At 44.4% G+C, this 25,172-nt stretch overlaps 1 protein-coding gene across 1 annotated transcript in view; it reads left to right on the top strand.

The window, feature by feature from the left end:
* Positions 1 to 25,172, top strand: part of MCPH1 (microcephalin 1) — a 1,506,891-nt gene that overhangs the window by 110,036 nt on the left and 1,371,683 nt on the right. The gene's annotated exons all lie outside the window — the stretch shown is intronic.

A 25,172-nucleotide genomic window follows, 5' to 3' on the forward strand; every position in this document is an offset into this window, starting at 1 on the left:
ATGGCCCCCTTGGTGGGCAGTAAGCTTTAAACAAGCATAATCCTCGCCTCCGGCCCTGACCTAGAAAGAAAAGTTTCCTAGCTATCGTACCGAAAGTTTCAATTCTATTAAGGACTCTGAGGCAAGGACTATCCCTCCCAGGGTAAAGCAATGGGTTTGTCTTTCCCCACCGTCGTTCTAGAGTAAGTAAGCTCTACTTTCAGTTTCATGTGGACTTCAAATGTTGCTTGTTTGCAAGTACTGGGCCTGTGATTCTATTGCACGTATTCTTCCTTTTCAGGGCTAAACCGTAGCCATGGTCGCCCCTTAAAAGGTGCTATCTAATTTCAGGTTCCCACACAAATAAACACAATGCATGAGAGGTCAATGATTGCTGATCTCTCGCGACTAAAGAGGAGGAATAACCAGGGATGAAGGACTATGAACAGGCTGGTTTATCTGGATTGGTGGAGCTACAGCGGACGCTCCATATGTTGGACTCTATGATGTTGTGATATTCCCAAGGGTTCATGGGAATAGTATTAATTTAGTTTAATAGAATTGAAACTTTCCGTTACGATAGCTGGGACATTTTTCATTATTTGTGGAATTTAATCAGCTACCTATTGTATGATGCATTCAGTGTTTCTTGTCCAGACTTGGGATGTCCGGTCTTTCATGCCACAGCGTGGAAATCCTTTTCCCAACTTAAAAGAGATTATAAAGAAGCAGAGGAGCTGGGAGGGGGCAGAAGATTGAGCGAGATGATTCTAGACTGCTGCAGCTCGCGCCTAGAGGTGGCCGAGGCTCTGGCATCTGAAATAGCTATTCGCAATATTGCTGCACTGTTAAATACTTTTTAAGGAATACCCTTTGGGTTTTTAAAATCACATCAGTAAAACTTTGCTTGCTGTTAAAATTGCCTTACCGCATTACTTTGCTCAGACGTCGGGCAGCATTTCCTTCACGCCCATGCCCCCCGGTCCGTCGCGGCAAGTGCTGATTGTACGGAGGGGGCCGAGGGCTCGCTCAGCACGCACTGCACTCACTTCCGGTAGGAAGCCTGGGACGGGGGTGAGCGGGCTAGTTGTTGAAGCCCATCGACCATTAAAACCCATGCTGATACGGACGCGCCGGCGGCGCGCCAAAGGCAAGCCTGTCAGCGCTTGTCCGTGCCTGGCCCGGGCCGAGGGCCAAAATCTCTGCCCAAAATCTCATTTGTCAAGCCTGGATAGTCTATAAAAACGACCTAATACTTTACGTAACCTCTTGGGGCACCCTCTTGCCTTGTATGTGACCCTCCCAGTGACCATGTAGAAGTCCATTCCTATCTTCCATTGCTTGAAGGTGGGTAGCTGTGGGGCACTTCAGTGCCTGGTGATGTCTCGCTTTGCCACCACAAGTCCCAGATGGCTAAAAATGAGTATACCTCTGGGGATGTCCACCTCTGTGGGGATTCCCAGTACAACCAAATTTAGGGTCCATTGGCAGGCTGACATCCAGTATCTTATTTAGTTCTTCCACCACCAAGACCCAGTACGAACTGATCATGGGGCATGACCACATCGTGTGTATAAATAATCCAGCTATATCATTACATCTCAAGCAGTTCTAGGTTTCGGCCGTACCAAATCTATACAGACTGGCCCTGTCTTAATATTCCCTAGGGAGGGTTTTACATTGAATAAGGCATAAGCAAGACTTAATCGCCACCTCCCTTGGGTGCATCAGGGCAGCCTCCCATTCTGTGTTGTCTAATTCACCAACTTCACCTTCTCATATTGCCTTAAGTTTTTTCAGGGTTTCTGGGATATTATTAAGGATAGTCTTATATGTCTATGATATCGCCATCTTGGGCAGTTCCCCCTGAAGGAGTCTCCCCTCTAACAGTGCCTAGTCCTGGAGATCGCCAACTACTACCTTTTACAAATATTCAAAGTATTGTGTCAATGGTATTCCAGCTGTAGGGAACTGAAGGGGACCAGTGCAGCCTCCTCAATGAGGGCCCCCAGTTTGGAGATGCCTATCATGTCCCATTGTTTAAAACCAATCAGCTTTCCAAATTCATTCAAATGTGTTCCCACTCATAGGGGCGTCTCTCAAGTCAGCCTCGTGTCCCATTTTGTCAACCTGCTTACCCCTTTGAATGAATGAATTGAGTTTTATAGAGCGCACATAGCTGCCCTGAGGCGTCCAAGCGCTAAGAATACCAACTGAGGCTTAGGTAGCTTAAGGAAGGAATGTCTTACCCAACTACTAGTTGATGAACAGAAGCGTTTCCATGCACCAGTGGTCACCTGGGTTACAGTCAACAGGCTCCACCTCCCATTTCCCCCATACAGATAGTGTGTGAGTGGGCCTGGAATTGGTTCCTCTCCAACGCATATGTTGGGTGATTTCCGACCGCGTACACCCAGTTGTTCGCTACAATTAAATGCGCTGCCCAGAAGTAGACCTGGATGTTGGCGAGGGAAACATCCCTGTTATATTGAATACTCTGCAGTGTCACCAGCATCACTTTTGGGCAGAGGTCTTCAAACTTTTGGATGCCGAGACCCCCCTGTCAACATTTTCAAGCGTAAGGACCCCCTCCTGACAAAAATTTCTAAACCTCTAGGTTATGAGGAAGGTGAGGACCAAATTATGCGACAGGCTTGACTAAATTGAGTGTGTAGAAAATGTAAATAATGTTTTATGATGCTGCGTATTTTGGGCTAGTATTGCTTTATTATTTTTTTAAACACCGTAATACTGAGGAAAGATTTCACCCCATCAGTACCAGTTTATAACCAAAATACAGCAATTAACATCAGAAAGAGGTTTAGTCAACCTCTGTGAAGGGCCTCCCAATCCGCAGGAATACGCGCTGCCACATTAGAAGCTCACCTGGCCATGGCCGGGAGCAGCAAGCGTGCATTCAAACCTTGGCGGTCTTGTGCAGAGTTAAGCAGTTTACCCATGCCCCTTTCCTCTCACCCCCTTCCTTCCATCTCTCTCTTCTCTCCCAACCCCGGATCCCTCTCTCACATTGCAGGCAGATGGTTATTAGCCCCAGGACACCTTTTGGTAACAGTAGCGCACTACAAATGTAAATAATAGGCAGAAGCAGGGGATCCACTAGACCCGAACTTCGGGGAGGGGGGTTAACACTCCCAGCCAGGGCTTGTCCAAGCACTGGTCGCACACCGTGCCACAGTCTTTCCACCTTCTCCATGAATTCCCTCACTACCACTCACCAACAATACACCTCATCTCTCTATAGCACCTGTCTGACAAACATTTCATTTTTTTATAGCGCTACTCATAGTTTACTCACACTCAGTTCTGTGATCTGCATGGTACATCTTCTTTGTACCAGGCACTTTAACCTTCTGCACTGTGTGGGTGACAAGAGTGCCTATGTGACTGCACGGTGAGCAATGCAACAGTGTGAGAGTAGGGTAAAAGGAGTGACTGCAGGGTGAGTGAGGTGACCATATGAATTTGGGTTCAGCTGTAAGTGCAGAGTGGGACGAATTAGTGCATGGTTAGTGATGGCCTTGTTTGAGTGAGCTACAGATTGAGCAGTAAGGGGGGGACAGGTGAGTGAAGTGTCACATGAGTGCAGGGTGAGAAGTGTGCTCGTGCGACTGCAGGGTGAGGTACAGAGTGAACAATGCAAGCAAATATTTAGTGCAGAGTGATCACTGTGAGAGCAGGGTGAGCGGGTGAATGTTGAGTGCATGGTGATCAGTGTGAGTGCAGAGTGAGTGGGTGAATGTTGTGAGTGCATGGCGATCAGTGTGAGTGCACTGTGATCACTGTGAGTTCAGGGTGAGCGGCTGAACGGTGCGAGTGCATGGTGATTGGTGTGAGTGCATGGTGATTGGTGTGAGTGCATGGTGATTGGTGTGAGTGCATGGTGATTGGTGTGAGTGCATGGTGATTGGTGTGAGTGCATGGTGATTGGTGTGAGTGCATGGTGATTGGTGTGAGTGCATGGTGATTGGTGTGAGTGCATTGTGATTGGTGTGAGTGCATTGTGATTGGTGTGAGTGCATTGTGATCGGTGTGAGTGCATTGTGATCGGTGTGAGTGCATTGTGATCGCTATGAGTGCATTGTGATCGCTATGAGTGCATGGTGATCGCTATGAGTGCATGGTGATCGCTATGAGTGCATGGTGATCAGTGTGAGTGCATGGTGATCAGTGTGAGTGCATTGTGATCGCTGGGAGTGCAGGGTGAACGTGAAGGCGAGAATGAGAAGTGAGTAGTCTGAAAGCAGGGTGCATTCCCAGAAGCTTGAAGCGTAGGGTTTCAGATATAAGTTAAACTATTGCTATAATGACATTAATCAGGGTTCGAGGGTAGAGGAAATAAATAATGTGCTGATCCTGCAACAAACTTCCAGTCTAATGATTAGGGTTACCAGCTCATTATTTTGATGGCCCAGAAATAAGCAGTCACCTACAGCTGTATTTTTTGCACTTATCTGTGAATACTTAGAACAGCAAATATAAATAGAAAGCACTTTTAATTGTGTTCTAGGCCTCAATGATCCATGACTAATAATTAAAGAGAATAAAGACAGAAAAGTCACATAACTAATTAATACATTCTTTTTTATTTATAACTCAATTTAGTGTCAAGAGCAGGTCCCTGAAGGATCTTTAAACACATAGCAGGCATGTTTCTTTGGCAACCCAACTTTATATTTCTTTTCATTAAATGCATTCTAACACTACAACAGTAAGTGTAAAAATACAAATGTAAGGAATAGGCAGAGTGGGGGCCCAGGGGGTACTGGAACCATAAAAAAACTAAGCTTTGGTAATCAGTTAACAAAGGCATGTAAATATACTAATGGTCTTTAAAGACCTGTGAAAAATTGGGCCGGAGATAAGACTCCAGTCACTGCCCAGCCGAGGCCCCAGGAGCGCGAGCTGCTCTGCAGCAGCCCGGGCTGAGACACAGGATGGGGGAGGAGGGGGGCTGAAGCCCTGGACGCCAGGGCAGAAGTGACACTGTGAAGGCGCGACCCCCTTTGCATCGCTCCACGGCCCCCCTGGGGGTCGCGCCCCACAGTTTGAAGACCCCTGCTTTAGGGTGTCTCCCGTTTCATAACAGTGGTTTCACTGTCTGTTTTGGCAAACACGTCCTCTAGAATCTTGTGATATGTCTTTTGGAAGATATATAGAAGCCTCAGGAGTGTAACTATCTTGTACATGGCTTCCCTTCCCAATAGCGTCAACTGCAATGTATGTCACCTTTTGATTTCCCCAGAGGAGAGATGTGGCGCCGCGGCCATGGCGACTGACGCTGGATGTGGGGGATCACGGTTCAATCCCCGGCTCCGGTGGCAGGGGTCTGCCCAGCACCATGGAACTCTGGGAAATAGCTTGCTTAATCTTCCCAACGTTCCCCAGCGCCGAGATACTCCTTCGGGGGCGATTTGTGCGCTATACAAGTACTGGATTAATTAATTAAATAATGACGTTCCGAATATTATGTATGTGCCAGGCTAGTTTCCACATTAAAGATCATTGATGTGATATCCCACATGTGCCCCAGAGCTATCGAATATCAATAACATAACAGGGACCGTCACCGTCGGTCTGGCGGAGTAAAGAAAAATATCAGCGTCTAACGATATACGTTCATCGCTGTATTCCTCCTCTTTATAAATCGACTATGCCTGCATGCATCCTGATTATGGAAGCTAGGGGTTCCAGCAGAAGGGCAAAGAAGAGTGAGGATAAAGGGCACCCCTGCCCCCATGCATCTCTCGATTGGGAAACTCTGTAGATAGTTCGAAATTTACTTTAACTCTGGCAACCGGGTTCTTATACAATAGGTATATCCAGGCGATACGTTTGAGACCCAACCCAAACTTCACCAAGGCCTGTCGCAGAAAGGGCCAATGGAGTGTATCAAATACCTTCTCGCCATCTAATGCAAGGATTATATTGGTATCTTCCCTATTTCAGACCACCTAAAGCCAGTTATAAAGGTAGCAGAGATTGAATCTATCTTTTGGGCATAAGTTTCTGATTTGGGCATTAAGTTTCTGATTACTGGTAAAAGCTTTGTTGGCTAGTATGGTAGCTAGCATTTTCGTCTCAATATTGAGGAGAGAAATCTGACAATAGGAACCACAGTGTCGCAGGCCTTCCTGTCTTGTGTATCACTGCAATAGTGGCACTGCAGAGATCTAATGGGAGGGCTCCAACTTCCAAAGCCTCACAGAACATCTAAAGCAAGTACTGGCCCAAAAGTTCTGCGTTCTTTTTAAAGAGTTCAGTCGGTATGCAATTTAACCTGCCAGTGGAAGCCATCACTTCTGACAGCTCCACTTCTTCCTCATAAGATGAATAATGTTGATTGGAATGACTTGATTAAGTATTTTTAAATTATGTGTCTACAAGAGACCTCCGTTTGTGAAACAGTTCATAGTGATGAGTTTGACTTTGTTTTTACACCAGCCACTTACTCGGGATTGGGGCACCACAGAGGTGGACTGTAAACGTTATCTCTACCGTATTAGAAGGAAGGATTTTTTAAACTTATTTTGATCACCTAATTTTTATTAATATTTGTTTGTTGCATGAGATCAGGAAAATTCTTATTAACAACTTTTTATCATAATCATTTTAACTCTTGTATTACAAACATGGTAGCTTCCCTTGACAAGACCCTTAGCAAGGTATTGAATGAGCTGAATAGGGATTTTATGGTAATTTGGGGTGGAGATTTTAATTGCAGGCTTTGCCCGATTTCCAAAAGCTCTGATTGTGGTGTGTTGGGCCTTGACATTGAGGATTACTCCTATTTTGAGCTCAATCTATGTGGTGATGTACTGAATTCCATTGTTGGACAGGGGTTCATTAGGGCGGCCTGTGAATGAAGGGGGGCGGCTTGAATCTCACGGTTGGTCCCAGTCACTTACGTTCAACCTCAAACTTTTACAGAGGATTTCTTGCAGGGTCCTTCGATGCCTTCATCAGGCTGGATTCAGTGATTCGGCTTGCTTCCAGTCAAGCTCTGGAAGTCGGACCTCTGGAGCTTTTCAACGGGACGAACTTGGACGGCAGACCGGCTCGTAGTTTAGTGTCGCTGGCTGGCCAGGTCAAGTCGATCCAAGTATGGAACTTTGTTTCAAAGCTGCTCCAAAGTTCTCGCAACTTCTGGAACCTCTTCCTGAAGTTCCCCTTAGGGTCCCAAAGTGTCTAAAACGTACTCCACTGGTCTGGAAGCTCCAAGATGGTCCTTGAAAGTTTCCGACTTCAGTTCCTACAATCCAGTTTGACAAAACCCTAGTAAATCCACTGGTAGCACTCCAGGCTGAGGATACTTGGTGGTGATGTTCTAGGTGAACTCTTTTAACCTGTAGCTTACAAGTAGTCCACTCTTTAGTCCTTTTGAAGCCAGGTAGTCAACATGGCTGTAGTTTTAGATTATGCAGCAGGTGCAGTCTTAAGAGTGCATGACCTGGTTGGTGCAAATCAAACTACTCAGCATGGACCCTGCTTCCATGATGCTGAGAAGAAGGGTCCACTCTGCGGAGGTCTGACTTACTTTCACAAGTTTGACCGTGAGCTCTTCGCAAGACAAGCCGACGAACCCTCACCGAATCCGCACAAGCTGAGAGCTCCGAGGTACCACAAGAAAAAAAGCTCCAGAGAACTTTCTAAGTCACAAGGTTAAAACTTTGACCAAGCCGCGCAGGGCTCCATCGTGGTTGGCCTGAAACTTTGACTTTGTCCCAGTCTGGCACAGCCATATGTTGCAATAGGCGCTGTAAGTTTCTATGTGCTATATAGTGCTAAATCTTTAAAAATGCATATCTCCGGTTCCCTAAATTGCATTAAAAAAAATTTTGTTGTAATTTTAAAGATAAAAATATGTTCGAGGCATATTAGCTGCAGATTGCACACTGTGCAAAGATTGCCACCTAGTGTTGGGCCCGGATGTTTGCAGTTTGTTTTGCCCTGAAAAGTTGTTTGGAAGTCACGAGATAGGTGACTCCTCCTTTAGACCATACTGCACATGGGCCTCGGCTCCATCTCCAGATTGTTTTTTTCCGCCACCAGGCTCGGATGTGTTGCCAGCGCTCCAGTTTGAAATCTGTTTCCTGCGGCGTGCAATTCTCACCATTTTGACTGTCTTGTTTTGATTGCGCCCCCTATCGGCGCGATCCTTCTCCACTTCGAAGTCTTCGATTCCGGTCGTCGGCGAAGGCCTTCGGGCCTAACTAGGCCTCACTCTCTGGCTCATGGAAAGGACGCCATTCAAGAGGTGTCCTCAATGTGGATCAAAGTTTCCCCACACCGATCTACATGAGGTGTGCAACCTTTGCCTCTCACCGGAGCACGAGGCCAGAGACTGTTCAGCTTGTGCCTCTTTCCGCTCCAAGAAAACGATTCGGGACCGACGAGCTCGAAGAACAATGGCTCGCTCGTCCGCTCCAAATCCAGACGACATCTTCGAAGAAGGAGTTGACATGCCAGAACACCAGTACGCCGATGAAGGCTCCAACTCTTCTGATGCTTCGACTCAGATGTCGAAGACATCACTCCTGCGCAAAGGGTCATAAATAAGACCGTCGACCCCGACCCTTCTTCGACACCCTTTAAAAAGGCTTCGGTCACATCCTCAACTTCGGGCCTGGGTGCACACCGAGAGACTGCTTCCCATACCCTGCCTTCGAGCTCGGCAAAGAAGCCTATTAAGCCTCCAGGCGGCTTGGGCTCGAGCCAGCCTATTCCCGGCGTCGATCCTATACCGACACCAAAAAAGAAGCCATCTTCCTCATCCACGCCGGCTGCTCCCACACCCAAGCAACCGGCACCGAAGACTGGCACTAGCTCATCGACGTCAAAAGCGCACTCGGAGCCAAGCAAAAAACTGCCTGAAGGTCCGGACCCACATTCTTCGGAACCGAAAAAGCAACCGGAACCGAAAAAACAGTTCAAGACATTCCAAAACCTCACGGCTCCAAGCCGAAAGACCCTAAAACTGCTGCTGAGTCGGTGCCGAAAAAACCTTCGGAACCGAAACCTTCGACATCGAGAGATCTATCTCCCTCAGAAGAACTTTTTACACCAGATCCCACTCAAGACTCTTGTAAAGGATCCTAAGACTGGCCAACTAACTCTTAGCTCTAAGAAGAGACCACGAGAAAAGCCTGAGACGACGACTCCTCCTCCCCATCCTCCTCCTCCTCCCAACAAGAAGAGAGACATTGCAACTACTCCATTAAGAGTCCCTTCTCCACCTCCCCAGAATATACCTCCACCTAAAACCCCTACAACACATCTTTCACCTGCACCATCCAATGAGCCAGATGATTTAGCAGATACAGACTCTGATCACACGGGTGCACATAACCCAGTAGGGACAGATAGCCCCCCCAATCACCTAACCCATTTGACGATTATAACACCCCTGATGTTCCTTACGCCCCCGCAAGACGATGTGTATCCCTCCAGGCCCTCCCCGCCAGAAAACACTATAGGTTTTAACCTATTAGTCCAGAGAGCGGCACAATACCATGGGGTTGATATGCACACAGATGCTGTGGAAGAAGGTTTTTTATTAGACACTTTTGACAATACACAAAGGTCCACCGCCATTTTACCAATGCTTAAAGGAGTCATTAAGCACGCAACAGAGGTGTTGGGGCTTGAGTCCTCAACCCTCGCATTGAGAAAAAATACAAAGCTGACCCAGTTTGCATTGAGGCCCAGCACCACTAGATTCCTTAGTAGTATCCAATGCACGTAAACGTGCTAACTCACAAACATCCGGTAACGCACCACCACCAGATAAGGAATCTAACGCCTTGACTTCTCTGGTAAGCGCACAGCCTCACAAGCAGCTAACATATGGCCCATCGCCAATACTCAAGCATTTTTGGCGAGATATGACATAGCACACTATGATGAACTAGAATCCATCATGCAACATCTGCCAGACAAATACAAAAATAGGGCTAATGAACTCATACAGGAAGGTAAAAACATCACCAACACTTCCATTTTTTGTGCGCTAGATGCCGCAGATACTGCCTCAAGGGCAATTAACACCAGCGTCCTTCTCCGTAGTCCTGCCAGGCTACGCATTTCAGGTTTCAAACCAGAAGTACAAAATTCCATCTTAAATCAGCCATTTGATGAGCAACACCTATTTGGCCCTAATGTAGATGTGTCTTTAGTGAAAATGAAAAAAGATACTGACACAGCCAAACCTGTGGGAGCCCTGCAATCACAGGCTCCCAGATGTTCTTTTCGTTGCTCATCATATAGAGGTAACACAAGAGGCTACTCCTCCGATAGGCCTTCCACGTCCTATAAATCCCCTAACCAATCTACATTCACTAAGGGCTACCAAAGAGGGGGCTATAGGGGCGACAATAACAAAGGCAGAGGCAAAACCAACAACTCCTGCTCTTCCTCCACCCCTACCCAATGACTTTCCTCCACTCCCCCCATTCCACTCCTGTGGGGGGAAGACTACAACAATTCCTTCCTGCCTGGATCAACATCACATCAGACAGGTGGGTGCGACAAATTATGCCATCAGGTTACTGCTAGAACTAACATCTACCCCCCAAACGTCCCACCCAAACAGCGTCCAATGTCACCAGAGCATCTATCACTGCTAAAGCAAGAAGTGATATCCTTGCTAGAAAAAAGTTCAATAGAACCAGTTCCTCTGTTTTTCCCCCCACCACCCCCTCCCCATTAACCCCCTCCCTCCTCCAGCACTACCCTTCCCCCTCGCACCAAAAAATGGGCTGATAGACTTCATAAGAGTCTATTGTGATGGAATCGTGCAGCCTGACCGGAGTTCCCTTAAATCTAAAAGCATTTTTCCCCAACAGATTTCTGCGGGGACTAACAAAAGGAAACCACTCTAACACCTGAATACAAATTTAGCCAGCACTACAAGTTTCCTTCTTTCAGCTCTGACCACCTGCCCCCAAGTTCTGATTACCTTTACAAATCTCACAACTCTCCATCAATACCTGGCAAAAAAGGAGGAGAGCGAGAAAAAAAAAAAAAAAAGGAGATACAAGGAGGCAGTAATAATGGGGACGTTTCTCATCTAGTTCTCATCACATCTATTTCAAACTATCTAAATACTCCTTAGCTTTAATCTCGGAAGAGAAAAATTTTGTTTGACCACCATAAACTATCTTAAGCCTAGTAGGATTATTAAGGTAGGCCTGTGCTTTCTTTTCTTGAAATGGCTTTATCATTTGACGAAGGCGCCATCTCTTCTCAACCGTCACATGACAGAAGTCCGGGCGGACAAAATAGGAGACTGAGTCTCTAGTGCGTCGTGCTTCTGGCCTAGCCTTCTCAAAGATTGCCTGCCTCAGAAGATGGCGCGGGGGTAACCTCCTGATCTCACTGCAGGCTTCAAAGTCAATGGGATACGGTGTACACGTTAGATTTCCATGTCCCAGTTCCAATGGGCTAATTCAGGCAGGGTATCCTTAAACAGCTAGATCATATATGAGCGGACATCATCCCCCTCCGCTGCCTCCGGGATACCTAATGCGCGCAAATTATTTCTGCGTAACCGATTTTCGCAGTCCTCCAACTTCCATCTGGCGTCGGCCAGCTCTGCTTCATGTTACTCAACTCGCTCATGGGTCACTGCAGCCTCAGCTTCGTTGGAAACTATTCGGGTTTTGATGTCGGTCATTCGATCATTGAAATTTCCGACAGTTCTAGTCAGTTTCCGTACTCCCACCTGCACCTTGCGGATAGCTGCATGTGCCTTGCGGCCATCATGAGATGTCTCCTCGCGATGAGACGCGATTGCTTGCAAAACTGTGGTCATGACAGAATCCAGCGTGATTATAGGTTGATCTAGGTGTTCAGCTTGAGCAGGGTGAGGCGGGTGAGAAGTCTGAGCGGGGGTTTTAGCTGATGGATCAATCTCAGCATTTATTATGGTTGCAGATTTCGATGGATTCACAAATTGCGTAGAGGGTGAGTAATCCCATACTAGTTCTGCTGCTCCATGATGTCCCTTTCTCTTTCTGAAAACAGTCTTCCGAGCATCATTAGGAGTGTATTTTGCTGCTTCATCGCTCACTCTCACACTCTCTGTATAAAGATCAGATCCTCCACCCGTCCTGTCCCCAGTCTCGTCTGACCAGTCTCCATCATCAGAAAATGAGTAGAAGTCACTCGGGTCCTTGTTCGCCTCACAAATAGCCCCCCCATCTCCATCTCGGCCTCTGACTCATGTAAGACAGCCAAATCGATAATTGCCTCACAGGTCTCTGGGTTGTCAGGACGAGTTACATTGAAAGATGCAGAATCATTCTGCCTCTGGAGGGCTAGGACCAACTTGTCACTATCTTTCAGTTGTTGGGTATTCGCTACACTGCCTGGTTTTGCATGTGGCAAGGCTAGTTCCACTTTATCTGTGCTATCACCATCAGTCAACAAGGGAGTATTCACTACATTGCCAGGCGCTACAGGAGGCGGGACAGTTACGTTTAAATTAACCTGTACAGCTGAGATTAATGGGATCATACCTTCATTTTGCTGTTCTCCCAAGTTAATAGCTGGATGTTCATTAATCTCGTTAGTCTCATTAGTCTCAGTTTCAGCCTCAATAGTGCTGCTGGTCGCTGTATCGCCATTCTCCTCTGCCGCCAAAGAGGGGGGGTAATTCGATATCTGAAGGGGTCTTGTTATTGCCAGAGTTACCTCCGGCACTCGTACGATGCACTTCAGTCAAGGTTTGATTATCACCTTGTTTTTCTTCCTCACGCCGCTTAGGCTGTTTATGCTGCTGCTGCTGTCTCTCCCCCTCATCACCGGGAAGAGATTTTGAAACAATTGGAGCTTGACGAAGGAGCTCCACCACTGAGGGGCCGACATTCTCCCTTGCGGCGGTACCTCCTCCCCGTTTCGGAGTCCTAGGCTTCCTATGCTGCAGGATTTCCTCCACGCCTCGGACCGCGGGGCTTTTCACCTCACTCCCAGCATTGATGTCTCCTTGCTTCAGGGCGAGCTCGCGGTCCCGCTGAGCCTGTTTTGCTGCTCTGGTCTTGGCAGAAAAAAAAGAGCAAAATCAGACATATGAGGTGTGTAACAAGAAAAGTAACAAGTGAGGGAACGAGAAACTATTGGAAAAATATGTCAATGGTAAAAATCTGTGGTTGGGACCAGTTGCTGAATGTAAAAAAAGCGATAAAGGTAATTGGCTCAGTGTTTTTGGGAGCTGGCTGGTTAAAAGTGAAAAAAAGGCATAATGGGGAAGTTAAGATTATGTTCATGGAATGTTGCTGGGCTGAATGACAGAGGGAAAAGAGTACGCTTTTATGAAATAGTTCGTCAGAACTCTTATGATGTCCTTTGTCTCCAGGAGACTCACCTTCCTGTAGCTGAGAAGAATCTTTTAAATATCCCTGGCTATAACGTGCTCGCAGTTACAACCCAAACTTCCAAAATACGCGGAGTAGCAATTTTAGCAAAAACCTTTCTTGGGCAGGCTAAACGAAGGCTAGCCGACCCGCTAGGTAGATGGGTTATAGTTGAATTAGAGGTAGGCATTGCAATCTGTTCATTATATGGTTCGAATCAGGACGATCCTGATATTTTCCAAGATCTAGAACTCGAGCTAGCTTCTTGGGGTAGCTCGCAAATTGTATGCGGGGATTTTAATGTTTCTCTGGGCTCGATGGGGGGTAATCAAACACAGTTGAATTACACGGGTCGGAAGCCAAAAGTCTTTTGAGCGGTAAAACAACTTTTGGCGAGTCACAATCTAATTGATATTTGGGACCTCAAACGTCGAAATGACCCAGGATATACATATTATTCATATCCAAACAGCAAATATGTCAGGATTGACTATGTAATGGCATCAAAAGAACACTCCAGAGCTATGGAGATAAGTAAGTCTCTGAAAATAATTTCAGACCACAATCCGCTTGTACTCATATTTAATCTCCCGGCGTGTGACAGACCCTATTCTCAATGGTCATTTGATAGAAAATTACTAGCCAATAGAGAATACATAGAGTATATAACTCTCTGGACACAGGAATTATTTGATTATAACCAATATAGTGCACCAAGAATGGTTGTGTGGGACTGTTTTAAAGCTGCGTTGAGGGGGGAGACTATTGCTTTTGTGGCCAAGCGTAAAAAAGTTCAGGAAAAATGTAATAATCAACACCTGATCGAGCTAGCCAAGCTGGAGGAACAACATGCCACGCAGATAGCCAGAAGGGAGGATGGGGGAAGTAGTCTGCGCAGGATAATAATTCTAAAAACCGAGATTAATAGTAGTCTTACCCAAAGATCAGCGGAAATTTTCCAAACGAACCAAACTAAAATTTATGAGAGTGGGGAGAGGGTAGGTAAGCAGTTGGCACTTCGCACTCAGCAGAAATCCTCATATAATCTGATAGATTCTATTGAGTTTGAAGGTCAAAAACACACAACGCCTGTAGATATTTCAGATTCGTTTCGACAATCTTATCAAAAGCTTTATCAAAATGAAGACCAAGTCGAAACACATAATATTAAAGAATTCCTAGACAAATGGCTAAATGAAACTGGTTCAGCTCGGATGCTTGATGAAACAACTAGGATAGATCTAGAGCGAGAAATCTCGATTATTGAAGTGCAAATTGCACTATCAGAGCTGGCCAAAGGAAAAGCTGCTGGTCCATATAAAACCCCACTGGATCTTTACAAAATACTTGAAAAAACAATAATGCCGTATTTATTAGATTTATTTTTGGGGGTACAATGTAATGGCATTTCGCCAGAATCATGGGAGCTAACAAACATAGCTATTTTTCCTTAAAAAGGAAAACCCCCGGAATATCCATCTTCATACTGCCCATTCTCGCTGATAAACTCCGACTCCAAATTTTGTTCCAAGATTCTCGCCAACCGGCTCAGCAGGGTCGTCGAACATCTGGTCTCCCCGTGGCAACACAAATTTATACCTGGAAAGGGCACCACGGACCATACCCGTAGGGCCATTTCTCTTTTTGACATCATGGGAGAAACGGGGGGACCGATGTCGATGATCCTGCTTGATGCCGAGAAGGCTTTCGATCGAGTGTCTTGGAGCTTCTTATTGGGGATCCTGGAATTAAACAACATTGGTCCAGAGTTTGCCAAGGCCATCAAGGCATTATATGTTACCCCTAGGGCTAAACTTATTGTACGGGGAGTGGAGTCAAAGTTTATCAACATTCAAAGGGGCACAAGACAGGGCTGCCCATGCTCGCCTATCTTATTTGCGCTATATATAAATCCATTAATTCTAAAATTGCTTGTATCTACTCTGATAGAACCAGACATGGTTAACAACTATCAAACTAAGATATTAGCATATGCCGATGATGTGGCGGTATTAACACCAAACCTCGCGGAGGCAATTCAGGTGATTGAGCAAATTACTAATACCTTTGGCCTATATTCAGGCTACTCCCTGAATAGAGATAAAAAGATGGTTTTATGTACTGATAACATCTCGTACGAAAGTCCATATAAGGTTGATAACGCCATCTATCTTGGAGTTTGTATTTCTCCAAGGTTGAGTGAGACTATTAACCAACTTAATTATGACCCCCTTATTAGAAATATTAAAAAATCTCTCAAGGGTAAATAATCTTCATTTATATATTATCGGTAGGGAAAATTTTATTAAAATGAGTATTTTCCTGAAGATATTATATTTATTCCGTGCAATTCCATTGATGGCAGATGATAACATCATTAAAACTGTAGACTCCTGCCTATCTAAATTTCTTTGGAGCTATGGGAAAATTAGGAGGGCTCTTTTATACCTGTTCATGCCCCTCGATATGGGAGGGTTAGCTATTCCGAATATCATGTTATATTTGTGGACAGCCCTTATACAACAAATGACACCTTTACTTATCCCTAAAGCAGTAACAGAATCTATGCTAGCTCAGGATATACCATCAATCTACGAATTGACAATTGGTAATAAAGCCAGAGGACTATTGCTAAGGCAGTTAGAGCCATCTTATTGTAAAAAAAAATCAAATTCAAGATTATATGTGGTGCATGGAATATATGGAAAAGAGCTTCTAAACTCCTATTAATTCCAAAATATACTAAGTATACTCCCCTGTGGCAGGGCTCAATCTTGCCACATCAACTTAATGATGGGCTTGCTAGAAAATGGGAGAGTTTGGGGATTAATACAGTGGGGGACTTTATTTGCCATGATCCTCATTTGGGATTTCAAAACTTACAATTAAATTTGCTGTCCCTAGAAACGACTTCATTAAAAATATGCAAGTATTTACCGCTCTCAACCAAAAATCCCCCAAAATTAAGTTAGATAATGTTCCCTTGCTGGAAATAATAGGGAAACAAGCTACCAGGATGGGTACCATTTATGAATTGCTGATTCGGAATCAAAAAGATGACCTGGAGAATACCGAGAGAGGCTGGTCTAGTAAATTAGGAAATCCCAATGTTGATATTGTCTTGTCGTTGTCACTCTCGTCTAAATTATTTTTAGCATCTAATCTTAAAGCCCAACGTTATAAAACCTTATATAACCTATACTTTACACCTGCAAAATTATATGCGTGGGGTAAAAGAGCAAACCGCAATTGTCCAAGATGTGGGCTGGGACCGGCAGACCTAACACATATGTTCGCAGTTTGCCCTAAATTAGACCTATGTAAAAAATGATTTCTGACTACTGGGATGAGGTCTTTGGGCTTAAAGTGAAAACCTCAACTACACTTTATTTATTTGGTCATGATAGCACTCTCGGGCATAGTAAAGAGGAGGAACCAGCTTTGTTTTTGGGGACAGCGGTATATATGATTTTGGCAGCACGGTGGAAAGAAGTTGACCTTCCAAATGTGGCTAACCCTTTTTTTAGGAATTTATAAGCAAGAGTTAGCAATTTGTGAAGCCCAGATCTGGTCTCCAATTACCGCTTGGTATTATGGTATAAGAAATATGTAAACACCAATTGTAATGCTTTTTTTTTCTTTTCTTTTTTTTGCTATGTATTTTAAGAAGAATTTTCTAACTTCTTGTTTCCTTTCTCCTCCACCTGTTAGTTAACACTTTATATTTTGTCAATATAATTTTGGTTTTCAATCGCACCTGTGTATGTTAGGACTATGAAATATGTAATCTTTGCATTATCTGATCTTTGCTCTAAGTAAATAAAAAAAAACAGTTCCTCTGCACCAACAAAACAAGGGAGTTTACTCCCTATACTTTCTTATCCCAAAAAAGGACGGCTCTCTAAGGCATATTCTAGACCTCAGACCTCTAAACCTATAAATACAGTCAGACCATTTTCACATGGTCACGCTCAAGCAATTCCTTCCTCTCTTGTTACAAGACGACTTCCTGGCTACTCTAGACCTCAAGGACGCATACTTCCACATTCCCATTCACAAAGCTCACAGGAAGTATCTAAGATTTGTGATAGACGGACAGCGCTTTCAATTCAAAGTACTCCCATTCGGAGTCACAACGGCACCAAGAGTATTCACTCACAAAGTGCCTAGCAGTAGCACACTTACGAAGACAGCACATCCACGTCTTCCCATTACTCGACGACTGGCTCATAAAAGCCAGCTCCTACAATCAGTGTGTACAGAACACGCATGCCACTATTCAACTGCTGCACAACTTGGGGTTCACAATAAACCACACCAAGTCCCATCTACAGCCATCCAAGATACAACAGTACCTCGGTGCCACAATAAATACCTCTAAAGCGCTAGCTTATCCCACTCCAGTAAGGATAGCCAGCATGCAAGCTCTTCTCACAAAGTTTCAACCACAATATTCCCTGCCAGCACAAGTGTTCATGCAGCTCATAGGGATGATGGCCTCTGGCATTTTTATAGTGCCCTATGCAAGACTACAAATGCGTCCTCTCCAAGAGTGCTTAGCACGTCAATGGAACCAGGCTCAAGGCCAATTAACAGACCTAGTGTTGGTAGACAGTCGAACTCATCGTTCTCTGCAGTGGTGGAACACCAAAATCCTTTCCAAAGGACGACCGTTCCTAGAGCCAGTTCCTCAGATAGTCTTGACAGCGGACGCATTGCTCTCCGGCTGGAGAGCCCACCTACTGCAACACACCATGAAAGGCAGGTGGACACAACAACAGAAACTACTCCATATAAATCACCTGGAGTTACTTGCCATATTCTTAGCACTGAAGGCTTTTCAAAAACATGTATCAAACAAAGCTGTGTTAGTCTGCACAGACAACATGACAGCCGTTTATTACATACAAAAGCAGGGCGTAACGCACTCCCTGCAACTCTCAACTAGCACAGAACATTTGGTGGTGGGCTATACCTCAAAACATATTCCCACTAGCCCAGCATGTTCCAGGAGTACAAAATACCATGGCAGATCTGTTAAGTCGTCAAACACAACAGATCCACGAGTGGGAACTTCATCCTCAAGTTCTTCAACCATTCTTTCAGATGTGGGGACAACCTCAGATAGACCTCTTTGCCACCGACAAACGGCAAATGCCCAAGCTTTGCCGCCAGGTATCCACACCCACTGTCTAAAGGCAATGCGATATGGATGAACTGGTCCGGCAGATTTGCGTACGCTTTTCCACCTCTACCACTATTAGTACGCAAACTGCAGCAACATTCTATAACCCTCATCCTAGTTGCTCCAACGTGGGCCAGACAGCCGTGGTACACAACACTACTACAACTGTCTGTAGTACCACACCAAAAACTATTCCTAACTCCACACCTTTTAACACAGAACCGTGGAGAGATCAGGCACCCGGACCCAGCTCAGCTCAACCTTGCGATCTGGCTTCTGAATTCGGATATCTTAACCTTCCTCCAGACTGCATGAATGTTATTAAAGAAGCTAGCCATCCAACCACTAGAGCATGCTTTGCAGCTAAGTGGAAACGCTTTGTATATATTGTCACAACAACAATATTAATCCTCTAGACTTGTCTATTCAACACATTATAGGATACTTACTACACCTCCAAAGATGTAACCTAGCCTACACTTCTATTAGGCTGCATCTCGCTGCTATAGCAGCGTATCTTCAAAACAGGCAGCATCTATCTCTGTTCAGAGTGCCTGCCATTAAAGCTTTCATGAAAGGATTAAGAAGAATAATTCCTCCCAGAGTACCACCCTCACCTGTGTGGAACTTAAACATTGTTCTTACTAGACTAATGGGACCTCCCTTCGAACCTTTACATAAATGTGAACTACAGTTCTTAACATGGAAGGTTGCGTTCCTAGTAGCTATTACTTTGTTAAGGAGAGTTGGTGAATTACAAGCTCTAACCATTCAAAAACCCTTTTTGCAAATGCCAATCCAAAATGTCTTCCCAAGTCATATCCCCCTTCCACCTCAAACAATCTGTGGAACTGCCAGTTTTCTTCTCGCAGCCACAAACAGTAGCAGAAAGAGCTCTTCATACCCTAGATGTCAAAAGAGCACTGCTTTACTACATTGAAAGAATACAACCCTTTCGTAAGACCAAACAACTCTTTGTGTCTTTCTCACCACCACACAAAGGCAACCCTATTTAAAAATCTGGTTTAGCAAGAAGGATTGTCAAATGCATACAAATTTGCTACGACCGTACATCCATCAGTACTCCACCCGTACTTCCTAAGGTGGGGTCATCCAGAGATAGACCTGTTCGCCACAAAGGAAAACGCCAAATGCCGAAGCTTTGCCGCCAGGTTTCCACACCCACAGTCACAGGGCAATGCGATATGGATGAACTGGTCAGGCAAATTTGCGTACGCTTTTCCCCCAGCACCTCTAATACCGCTGGTGGCACGCAAGTTGAAGCAGCACTCGATGACTCTAATCCTGGTTGCTCCGACGTGGGCATGCCAACCATGGTACACCACGTTTCTGGAACTGTCCGTGGTACCGCATCAAAGGCTGCACCTCACACCCAGGCTTTTGACGCAGAGCCATGGAGACATTCAGCATCCAGATCCGCAACAGCTCAACCTGGCGATCTGGCTCCTGAGGTCTTGGAGTTTGGCTACCTCAACTTACCTCCTGACTGTATGGACATAATCAGGGAGGCAAGGAAGCCCACCACCAGAGCATGCTATGCGGCGAAATGGAAGCGGTTTGTCATTTATTGTGCAGACCACAACATTAACCCGCTGGATGCATCTATTCAGAACATCATTTGTAATCTCTTACATCTGTACAAATGTAATCTGGCCTATGCTTCCATTCGTATACATCTATCCGCAATGGCTGCTTATCTCCAAAACAGACAGCACCTCTCCCTTTTCAGAGTGCCTGCCATTAAAGCCTTTCTGGAAGGACTCAAACGAGTCATTCCCCCGCGGACCCCACCAACTCCTGAATGGAACCTAAATGTGGTCCTCACCAGGCTGATGGGTCCCCCTTTCGAGCCACTGCATTCATGCGATATTGAGTTCTTGACATGGAAAGTGGCTTTCCTGATAGCGATTACGTCGCTACGACGCGTTAGTGAACTCCAGGCACTAACTATACAAGAGCCTTTTATTCAGATTCATTCCAACAGGGTGGTGCTTCGCACTAACCCTAAGTTCCTTCCTAAGGTAGTTTCTCAGTTCCATATCAACCAGACTATAGAACTACCTGTGTTCTTCCAAAATCCAGAGTCAGTTGCGGAGAGGATGCTCCACACGCTTGACGTCAAGAGGGCCTTAATGTACTACATTGATCGGACCAAAGATTTTCGGAAGACGAAACAACTGTTTGTTGCCTTTTCGCCACAACACAAAGGCAACCCCATTTCCAAGGCTGGTATAGCCAGGTGGATTGTTGAGTGTATTCATATCTGCTATCAGAAAGCCAAGCGCACTCTAACCATTCCACCGCGGGCCCACTCCACCCGGAAGTTGGGGGCCTCCATGGCTTTCCTTGGAAATATTCCTTTGGAAGACATATGTAGAGCAGCCACATGGTCTACCACACACACATTTACAAAACACTACTGTGTTGATGTGCACTCCAAACAGCAGGCAGCTGTAGGGCAGGCTGTTCTAAAAATACTTTTCCAAACTGCTGCAGCTGGCACAGGCGGCCGACTGCTATGTATTCTATGCACAGATATGAATTCAGCAGCCCACATGCCTCGAACCGAATATGCTACTTACCAGTATGCATCTGTTCTTGGCATATAGGGCTGCTGACATTTATATCGCCCGCCTTCCTCCCCGGCGCCTGTAGTGGCTGCAGCATTCACACATACTTCTAGCATGGTCATCATTCACAGAGTTTCACTCTATCTTTGCCACAATGGCTAAAAACAATCTGACGATGGAGTCGATGCCCATGCGCACTGTAGTCCAGGGGAGGAGCCACCTATCTCGTGATACTTCGAAGACTCTTCCAGGACAACAATGTGCGATCATCCGGACCCAACACTAGGCGGCGAGCTATGCACAGATATGAATGTCAGCAGCCCTACATGCCAAGAACAGATGCATACTGGTAAGTAGCATATTTGTTACCTAGGCATTTCACAAAAAGACTGGTCATTTCATCTGTATATGGCTAAAGTAAAATTTGTAAGGGCCACTGCTTCTGTACTTAGTTTTATCGGCAGCAAACCTTTAAGAGAAATCACAAAATTATAAATAAAAGTAAATGTCTCCCAGTTGCCTTATTTGGATCACCAGTTTTGGGTAGGGAAAAGCATAAACTGCTACTGACACAAGAAAACATCTTTCTACGTAGGCTACAGGTAGTCCCAAGTTCGTCTCTTGCCTATTTTTTACACAAAGAACTGGACGTAGAGCATATGGAAGACACTATCAACCTTAACACACTTACGAAGTGGAATAGCATCTGGTCGAAAGAAGGCACTAAGTTCACCAGGGATGTTATTACGGATTGTCTGGGTCTTAATCACCACGAAAAGATACTGTGGCTCCAGTATGTTACACCTCTATTACAAAAATTAGGGTAAGCCTTACTATTTCAGAACTCACACAGCATTTTACAGTTCAGTAAAAAAGAAAAAGTTATCTATTTTTGTGGGGAAGAAAGAGAACCTTCGAGAGTTACAGGAAAGATGGAAGCTTAAAGTAGCTGGATATTGTATGGGTTTATCAGAATAGAGGATTCAAGGATATTTGGTAAATGTTGAAAATACTACTGACAGATTACGCCTAGAACTGCTCCACCATCTAGTGGTTTTCCCCGATCATATTTGTGGCTTTTGAATCTCCCAAGGTACCAATGTGATGGAAAGGCTAGACAAACGACAACTCATTTTATGGTTTTCTGCACATTTTATAAAGCAATTATATATTGCAAATTACAATCCTTTTTTTGTCACAGAATTGTATTTGTCATAAGGAGGCTTTTAACTTGAAAAAAATGCTTTTAACATTCATATATTGTGCAATTCTTCTTTGTTAAGAAGACTATCCAAATACGTAACTCATGGGCCTATTTAGTTTGCCTATGTTTTAAAGAAACTTGTATTGGTAATTGAGACGTCTAACGACTGACACCCACTGTGTTGTATTGTTAGCATTTTATTGAGCAATTCAGTGAAATAACTTGCTTAAGTTCGGGAGTCTTCAACATTCTGCCCTTCTTTTGGACTTTAGATCCCTGAACTTATGTGGAGCTCTCTTTTCCCCTCTAAATTAAATGTGTTTTTTTTCCAGAGGAGGAGGAGACTTATTAGTATAAAAGGAAACAATGATTACATTGTGAGATCTACTTTGTTCTTTTGTATTAAGACTTTGCACTGAATGGCCTAGGTGTGGTAATTTATTTAACTGTTGTAAATGTAAATACTGTTTTTGTAAAATAAATTGACTGTATACCTGCTTTTATCTTAATGCATGTAGACGCATCATGGAATTCGTATTGCATTCTCTTTATGGATCTGCTTTTATGGATTTGTATATAAATCCAGATAAAGATTCTTGAATGAGTTACAGGCTTTGTCGTCCATAAAACTATTCAGTCTTCAATCATAATAGAGTAGTTCTGCTTACACATCTTTCCTTTCTACCTAAAGTGGTAGCAGATTTTCATATTTACCAATCAATCACACTCCCAACTTTTTTTCCTAACCCTACAATTGCAGCAGAGAGAACTTTACATTCTGTTAACTTTAAAAGTGCTGCGTTTCTATCTAGAGAAGTCAAAAGTTATAAGGAAATCGAACCACCTTTTCATGAACTATTGTTTTTTTAAAGCAGGGATTAGCTATCTCAAAACAATACATTGCGAAACGGCAAGTCGCATGTATTTCTCTGTGCTGCCAAATTTCAAACAAACCTTTGCCGTGCACGCCTAAAGCTCACTCTATAAGGAGAAAGGCATCAACTACAGCTTGGGTCAGACCAATTTGAATCTTAGATATTGTAAGGCAGCTACTTAAGAGTTCTTTACACACTTTTACAAGATACTATTGTCTAGATACTGATACTCAGGCCGAGCCAAAAGTTGTACAAGAAAGTTTGAGGTACCAATTCAAACAGTTAGGTTTTGTCACCTTGAACTGTTAAATCACTGTAATGCAGCCTTTTTTGCTAATGCACATTACAAATTCACAGCTTACGTGTATTTGACAGCCGCGTTGGGGGGGGGGGGGGGGGGAGGGGGTTGAGTTCTTCTCCTAGCTTACTACTCTATTCAAAGTGTTTGGCTATCAATGAAAATCCTACAATGCAGAAGGAAAAGTTACATACCTGTAATCTTAGTTCTGCATCCTAGGGATCTTCATTGAAGTCATAGACGATCCTCCCTCCTCTAGAGTATATATTTATATTGTGTGATTAATGTAAAAAAGAACTGACGCTCTCAGGCAAACTGCCACTGCAGTGCATTGTGGGATAGAGTGCTTCTGGGGCCCTTAAACGTGCAGACCTCCTTTCTTAATCTCAACAATTGTAGCCTATCAGTATGCTTTTCCTTTTTCATGCTGTTTTGTACACAGGCAGCCTTTTTTACCATGACACGTGTTGATCATTCATAGGCTATACTAGACGTTTTCCAGCAATTCTCCCACAGCATTCACCAGGAAAATGCATCACCGACAGACTGCACTGAGACTACATGGAAAATGACTTTCAGTGATAAATATTCAACAGTGCCTTTTTCCTCAACTGTTGATATATATTGAAGGACGTATTCTGGTGTCCTCGCAGGCAGTGGGGAATTATTTAAAGTTCATGTCTTTAGCGAAGATCCCACGATGCAGAACTATGACTACAGGTATGTACCTTTTCTTTTTCCATTGTTCAGTATGGGGTTAGGAAGGGCCTCAGAATAGTTGATCAATTTTGTAACCTTCACTTAATCCCTAGTAAGTGTACGCAGAGGAAGAAGAGTTGCCTGTACTTAGCATTTATGGACTTTACCTCAGGTTTGACTAGGTGAACAGAGGGAAGCTTTGGGGAAATATGTTGAAAATGAGTGGAGGTCCTGTTGGTGCATTTATTTGCTCAGATTCTCGAATTTGTGACTGGGTGCATAAGGTATATGCCTAATGTTGAATGCATTGCTTCTATTAAAATGAAGCCTGGTGTGAGACAAGGATATGTGCTGGCCCCTTTTCTTTTTTGTCTATACATCAATGAGCTTTTTAACTCTGGAGGCGGAAGGTTCACCCAGGGGCAGTCCAAGGGAACTCCTTTCATTGCTATATGCAAAATGCTGATTAAAGACAGAATGTCTTACCATGTGGGGACGGAGAAGAGAAACCCAAGAACTTGGAAGGAAGGAAGTCTCTACCTTAACATTATCAGAGATTTTATTTACTTAGGTTTAGGTAAAACCTAGCTAATTTTTGGGTTCCTACCCAAGTCAGACTTTAAACTATCAGTGTACAAAAGAGAGGCTGAGGCACAAAGACATTGCACCTAACACATTAGTGGATGAATTATTAGGCAGACATGGTGGTCCTAGAGTCTAGAAAAGCTGCCATCTTAATCTTCAACACCAGGAGGGATACTCCATCAAAATAAAAATAGTATGACTCAGCACCCACATTTAGAGCAACACTCTTATTTTTTGGAAGAGTATGCCTACATAATTATATTATGCAATGCACAGACAATAATGTCTTTTTCTTGATAAAAATCAAATCTTTATTCATGATTCTTGCATTAAGACCTTCATTTATTTTATATTGCTGTACCCAGCTGTAGTCAACGCGTTTCGCC

This window comes from Lissotriton vulgaris, chromosome 6 (genome assembly GCF_964263255.1).
Source record: "Lissotriton vulgaris chromosome 6, aLisVul1.2, whole genome shotgun sequence".
NCBI classification, from domain to species: Eukaryota; Metazoa; Chordata; class Amphibia; order Caudata; family Salamandridae; genus Lissotriton; species Lissotriton vulgaris.